At 42.3% G+C, this 6,325-nt stretch overlaps 1 pseudogene; it reads left to right on the forward strand.

The window, feature by feature from the left end:
* The first annotated feature begins 3,720 nt into the window (after window positions 1-3,720).
* Window positions 3,721-5,466, forward strand: LOC146723667 (small subunit ribosomal RNA; annotated as a pseudogene).
* Window positions 5,467-6,325: the final 859 nt, after the last annotated feature.

The following is a 6,325-nucleotide window of genomic DNA, read 5'->3' on the forward strand; positions in this document are numbered from 1 at the left end:
TTTCATGTGGGTTGCGTTGTCATGACTAATAGTTAAAGAAAAATTTTTGAAAAAGTTTAAAATTTTGAATTGGTCGGGACTTTTAAAAAGGGGACAGCAAAAATCAGACGTTGCAATGTTTCGGTTCGACTCGCAAAACCCATGCTTGTGATCGGCACGGCCTTTTATTTTCGAGCTGCTTCTCATACACGCATTTTCACGCTTTCATCACCAACACATACAATCCATTTTTTGGCTTTTTTTAAATTTTTGGGAACTTGTTTTAAAAATTTGTCTTCGCGTTCTTTTTTTGTCCCCTCTTTTTTCACCATCCTCACTCCACCTCACTCACCAACTTAGTATTTACTTTCCCCACCTTGGCCATTCTGCAAAAAATTTGTCCCAAATTTTAATTATTTTTTTTCTCTAATTTTGCTCGATAATTACCCACGGTTTCATTGATCCCAATGTAGATTTTGTAAGAGGTCCTTCTTTTCCCCCTATTTTTTTACAGTGTTCGATCATTCGAAATTTTTTTGTTACGAGTAGGACCAAGATTTTTTTGCTAACTTAAGCCCCGGTCCAAGCGTAGTTTTTTGCTACTACATCATTTTTTTTGTATTTGTTTGATTCGTTTTTTTATTGAAGTTGCTTAATTTTCCTTTAAATTTTAAAATACTTCTTTTGTTTTTAAAATTGGCCCGGGTTTTTTAAAAATTTTCGATCCACTTTTTTTAAATAATTCTCGTTTTGAATCATCCGAACGCGCTGATTCCAAAAAATAAATGGAATGGGTCGTATCGATACTCCTATGTGGGATAAAATTTTTAAATATAATTGGTTAATTTAAAGGAATTTAAACCATTTTTCGCTTTTAGAGTTTTAAAGTTTATTTAAATAATGGTACAAGGTTCTATTTACGCGCTCTTTTTGCCCATTTCCGTGACTCCGGGGGGTTTAAACAGAGGATATTTTTTTTACACAATATTCTCAAATTTTTTTTGATGTAAAGCTGCGCCTCGATCGGGAAATTCGTTTGGGTTTTTCCAAAAGAATCTGATTTTTTTAATTTTATCTAACTTCGCTCGCGTTATTCGTTTTGTGGCATATGCCAAAGAATTTGTAAACGCTCACTTTTGCAAGGATTATTTGTAACTCTTTTTTGGGGGAAGACCTAATGGTAATATGATAAGTTTCTAATATAATTCACCTTTTCTTTTCGTTTTTAGATTTTCTTTTTTCCCGGGGTTTTTTTCAGCAAGAACAAGTACCTTTTTTTAAATGTTTTTTTGTATTTTTGATTTTATTTTGGGGCATCCAAATCTTTTAATAAAAGCTTCATTTTTTCCCCAAGGGGAAAATAACCCTTCATGTACTTGCTTAAGTTTTTGTGTTGCATCGACTTTGGAAAAACTATAGAAATCTCCATTATGTTTAAAAAAAGCAAATTTTTCTGATAGTATAGCCTTCTATTTTTTTCTTTGCGCATCATATTTTTTTTTTTATATCTTTATTTTTTGTTGCGTTTTTTAAATTTTTTATAGAAACTACCTGGGTTTTTTTTACCATAATTTTGGAAAGGATTGCGGCTTAACGCATCTACATGTAACATTTTTTTTCCTGGTCGGGCTAATATTTAATTTAAAATTCTTCGAGAGTAAACCCCATTGGCTACGTCACATAAATTTTTTTTGTGCATGATTAGAAAAAATTCGGGCAATCTGTTTTATTTAAATGAATTCCTACAAGAACACGAAATTTAAGAAAGCCTGAAATTGAAATACCTCTAGCTCAACTTAAAACGCTGTTCGCTGGAAGTTTTTACCACTAAATAGAATATGGGTGAAATTTTTATTTTGCCCTTTTTTTGCATAAATTCACCATATCCATCACGACGCGTCGGTTGTACTTCGGGCCCCTATTTTAATAAATGTAAGACGGGTTTGTTACAAAAATATTTCTTTGAGATGGATAAACGTTTTTTTTCTTTTTCTGAAAATTTGGGAAATTTTTGTATTTTTTAGTAAATTACTCATGGGCGTGCTTGACTAATTTTAAATAAAAAATTTCTGAAGTACCCCTTTAACCCGGAAAAATTTTGTTTTTTTTTATATTGTTGGGCTCGGGAAATTTAGTACTGTTTCGTTTTATTTTGGGAGGGGGTATCTTGAAAATTTCCCTTACCACGTGACCAAGAAATTTCTTTTTCTTGCAGAAATAGTTTTTTTTTAAATTTATTTTTAAACCCTGCTTTGCCGCGGTTTTTAGTTTTATTTAAAATTTTGTATCAGTATTTTTTCTCGGAAGGTATTATTAAAATCATCCAAGTAAGTTAAACCTTTATCGCGTATTGCATTTTTAAAAGTTATATTTTGAATCTTTGAAAAATTTGATGGGGAATTACATAGCCCAAAAGGGTACTTTTAAAAATTCGTATGGCCATCAGGAACAAAAACTGTATTTTTTCGACTGTTTTTAAATTGGGAAAAACCCGTTTTTAAGGCAAGGTCTAAAAAGAGGGTTTTTGCAAAAGATCTAATTGGTTTTTTAAGATAAAGGGGGTATCTATCTGTAAATTTTTTTATTCAATGTCGAAAATCGACACGAGCTAGTACATCCTCTTTTTTTTTGACTAGTACTACGGACTCGCGTAATGGGAGGGGAAGGTTGCGAAAACCCCTTTTGAACCCTTGTTTGTGTTCTTTTATTTTTTTTTTTTTTGGAGATAACGTCGACTTTTTGTATACTGGTCTTTATCTTTTAAAATTCGGCGTGTTTAAACTCCCTGAGCGTGTTTTTGACCCCTTCCGTACCGCCCCGACCGCTTGGGGCCGGGCGGTTGGGTACTTAAAAGGAGGAATATTATCGTGCCCCCCTCGAGTTTTACAAAAGAAAATTGCCGAACGGGTCAAAACGGGTTTGTCGATCCGACTCACACGGAGAGAACATTTATAAAAATTTTTGATGGAAAACACAAATTAAAATAATTTTACATTCGCAGAACGCGCCGCCGGCCAAACTCTCATGCTTTGGGGGTTCGTTCTCGCGAAACGTAGTCGCTTCCCCGTCGTTCGTTTCCTCTTTGCCGGGGATTCGGGGGGCTCTTTTGTTCGTCGCCGAACCGCGCAAAAATTACGCAATTATTTATTACAACCAGCATTTCCACGAGTCGGGTCGCAAGAACGAATGGCTCTTATGTGGCGCGCACCCTCTAGGTTTTTTGGGGGCGGGTTTCCCCCTTTGTTTTGTACCAGCGCGGAATCGTCGCCTTCCGGCATTTTTCCCCGGATACGAGTTTGCGGGAAAAGTTGCTTCTTCCCCCTCGCTTTTTACGCCGAGCGAAAACTTATTGCTGGGCGTGTGGGTTAAAAAGGTACAACCCAAAAACATCCTCGACGTTAAGCATCGCCATCGTCGATCTAGCGTCAGGGGAATCGCGCGGTCTCTCGAACCCCCCATCAAAAATTTGGGAGAATAAAACAGGTATTTTGGCTTGTGGATTGAACGGAAGGGAGAGGCGGCGGCGGCGGGGGTTACCTTTTCCCCCCTCGTTCTTCGTACCTTGCATATAGCGTTTAAACACAGCAGAGTGTCGCCGACCCGGCTGAGCAGACCGGCGCAAAAAATTGCACAACGAGCGTTCGCGCGCGTCGGTTTTCGGATCAAACCGCGCCGCAAAAAAAAAACTAGCGACGAGTTTTCGGGCTCCTCGGGTACTCCCTTGGATAACCGAACCGAAACTCCCTGGGTTTATCCCCCATATATAGCTTTTTTCTCAAAGATAAGCCCTGCATGTCTCTGTATGCCGAAAGGGGAAAACCCCGAATGGCTCTTAAATCAGTTTTTGGTCATTAATTTACCCCATTTACTTGGTAATTTTGGGAATTCTAGAGTAAACCCTCAAAACAGAGTCCCGACCTGAGGAAGGGACGCTTTTATTGACAAAACCATCGGTGGGGGGGCGGCTCCCGTTCGCCACCGTTTATTTTTGGTTTCTTGAAAAAAACTTTGTGCTGATCGAAAGGTCCTAGCACCGGGGACGCATCTTTCAAAATTTTCCTTATCAATGTCATGGAAAATTCTGCGCCTACCATGGTTAAAGGGGAAAGGGAATCAGGATTCGATTTCCCAAAGGAGCCCAAAACGGTAACCCCAAACCAAGGAAGGCAGAGGGGGGCAAATTTCCCACTCCCCAGGGGAGGTATGAGAAAAATAAAAGATACGGGGGCTCTCCGAGGCCCCGTCGGAAGAGACCTTAAAACCTTTTAAAGCGGATCCATTGGGGGGCAATCGGTGCCAGCAGCGCGGGAAAATTCCCCGTCCCCTAGCGATATTAAAAATTGTTGCGAAAAAAAAGTCGAGTTGAATCTAGTCGCCACCCGTCGGTTCACCGCTGGCAGGGTTTTTAATGGGTGATGTGGACTCCTAAACCGGGGCTTAGCCTCGCGGGGGCGGGCCCAAATAAAAATCCCGCGCGGTGTCTTTAAGAGTTCGATCGGGCCCGGGAGTTTATTTGAACAAAATTTGGTCTTAAAGCAGGCTACCTCGCTAAAAACTGCGTGCCCAAAATAATGGAAAGGGCCTTGGTTCTATTTTTGGTTTTCGGGAACCCCCAGGGAAAAGATTTTAAAAGGAAAAAAGGGGGGATTCGTATTGCACGTTTGAGGTAAATTTTTGGATCGTCGCAAGACGGACGAACAAAGCATTTGCCAAAAAGTTTTATTAATCAAGAAAGGGGTTAGAGGTTCAAAGGCGATCAATACCGCCCTAGTTCTAACCCTAAAAAGATGCCAGCTAGCGACCACCGAAATTCCCCCCCGATGACCGGCGGGCATTTTGGGGGAAACCCCAAAGCTTTGGGTTCCGGGGGAAGTATGGTTTCAAAGCTGAAACTTAAAGGAATTTACGGGAAAAGCACCACCAGGAGTGGAGCCTGCGGGGTTTAATTTACCAACACGGGAAAAACCCCACCAGGCCCAACCCCGGAAGGATTGACAGATTTATAGCTCTTTCTTGTTTGGTGGGGGTGTTTCATGGCCTTTTAGTTGGGGAGGGTTTGTCGGTTAATTCCGATAACGAACAGACTCAGCCTGCTAAAGCTATTTGGTATCGCAAGGGGGGCCCCCCGGGTTTGGCTGGCGGGTTTTTTTCTACCCAAAGTCAAACAAATCTTCTTAAGGGACAGGGGGCTTCTAGCCGCACGAGATTGACTAAAAGGTCTGTGATGCCCTTAGATTTCTGGGGCCCCACGCCGCTACACGAAGGAATCAGGTGTGTTTTCCTGGGCCCAAAGGCCCGGGTAACCCGTGAACCTCCTTCGTGTAGGGTTTTGGGGCTTGCAATTGTTTTCCCCAAACAGGAAATTCCAGTAAGCGGAGTCATAATGCGTTGGGTTTCGTCCCTGCCCTTTGTACCACCGCCGGGCGCGCTCTCTGCTTCCGACTACTTTTGGGTCAGAGGGGCGAGGGCGTCCGTGATATATCAAAACACAACAACAATTCCGTCAAACCCGTTATTTTTTTTTTCTCTGACACCCCTTTTTCAGCGGTCCTTCAGTTCCCGATGCGGGACGCGTCTCCCAAAAGGGGACTTTGACGCAAGCAGGCCCTGGGGAACTTAATGATCCTTTCCCGTTCCCTCAGAAACCTTTTTACGATTTTTACTTCCTCAAAATATAAATTTTGGCATCTTCCGAACTGGGCATGCCGAGCTTGCCCCCCCACCACCCCCGAAGACCCACTAAATCATTCAATCGGTAGTAGCGACGGGGGAGGAGACATTTGGAGGAGACGCTTCGCGATCACCTATGTTGTGCCATTCTCCGGCCACACAACCAAAGCGCCCTTCGGCGTTTAGCGCGAAAACCCGGGGGTACCTTGCCCGCCACGCGTGTGTGCAGGACCCACGACGTTCTCCGCGCGCCCTCCCCGTTTTTGCGGGGGAGGGTCACGTCCGAAACACACGGTTTGGCACCGCGGTGCCGGGGAGAAACCCCCCTAATTTTTTATATATAATATAACGAAGGGATCGATGAAAAATTTTGACCAAAGTAACTGTGTCGGTCCGACGGTTTTTTCAAACTTCCGCCCCGGGTCTCCCGTTTTGGGGGGATCTCCATCGAGAAACAAAACCCCACAGCTGACGAAACCACCACGATTTTTCTCTCTCTTCGCCCAAGAAGAGACCACGAGGGTTTAAAGAGAAGCGGTTTTTTCGCAACCAAAAAATTTTGAACAATTACCCCGAAAAGGGGATCACTTGGCCGTGGGGCGATGAAAACGCACTAATGGCGTCAACTTGTGAACTGCAGGACACTGAACATTTACATTTTGAACGCACTTGCGGT

This window comes from Nylanderia fulva, unplaced genomic scaffold (assembly GCF_048542155.1).
Source record: "Nylanderia fulva isolate GAGA-0341 unplaced genomic scaffold, ASM4854215v1 Scaffold1775, whole genome shotgun sequence".
Taxonomy (NCBI): Eukaryota; Metazoa; Arthropoda; class Insecta; order Hymenoptera; family Formicidae; genus Nylanderia; species Nylanderia fulva.